Source organism: Meleagris gallopavo, unplaced genomic scaffold, assembly GCF_000146605.3.
Source record: "Meleagris gallopavo isolate NT-WF06-2002-E0010 breed Aviagen turkey brand Nicholas breeding stock unplaced genomic scaffold, Turkey_5.1 ChrUn_random_7180001849162, whole genome shotgun sequence".
Lineage (NCBI taxonomy): Eukaryota > Metazoa > Chordata > Aves > Galliformes > Phasianidae > Meleagris > Meleagris gallopavo.
In genome coordinates this window covers 1-553 of record NW_011116482.1, presented here as the reverse complement: position 1 = coordinate 553, position 553 = coordinate 1, and the positions used below count along the sequence as shown (strand labels likewise).

Genomic DNA, 553 nt, shown 5'->3' with positions numbered 1-553 from the left:
CATAGGAGGAAACAGGAGTTCAACTCCAGCTCTTCTACACAAAAGACAGGGCGTGCTGAACCAGCACCACGGGAGGAGTTACGACACAGCTGAACAGCTTACAGAGACCTGAGAGTGCCAAAGGACGGTGCCAGGGTAACTCTCACCATTCCTTTGCAGGGGTCTTACGGATGCTTCGGATGCTGATTCCTACCGCCTCTGTCATTTGTAGGAAGTCCAGGCGACAAATGCTCATTTTGTCTGGGTAACGCTTCTGTGGTTCCGTGGGTATGACTGGAAAAAAAGAAAAGAAAAGAAAAGAAAAGAAAAGCACGCCACCCTGTAAAACTTACCACTCTGCTGTTCTTGTCAGCAGGACATCTCAGATGAGCACTACATGTCCTGCACTTGATGGAAAATTCATCCAAGCCTATATTCCACACAGCTTCATCTCAGTGCCAAAAAGAAACACGTGCAGAGATGTTCAGAAGATTCTTTGTGCAGATAAAGGTGCAGGGTGCGTGTGTATTCTCTTCAATTCTCTTCAGTAATAAATATTGATTTGTAATCCAAA

At 45.6% G+C, this 553-nt stretch overlaps 1 long non-coding RNA gene across 1 annotated transcript; it reads right to left on the bottom strand.

Moving 5' to 3' along the window:
• Positions 1–145: 145 nt before the first annotated feature.
• LOC109364355 lies at positions 146–538 on the bottom strand. The gene is made up of 2 exons (XR_002110339.2): positions 333–538; positions 146–273 (listed from the first exon to the last, which is right to left on the bottom strand). It is a non-coding gene; the product is annotated as an uncharacterized LOC109364355 (long non-coding RNA).
• Positions 539–553: the final 15 nt, after the last annotated feature.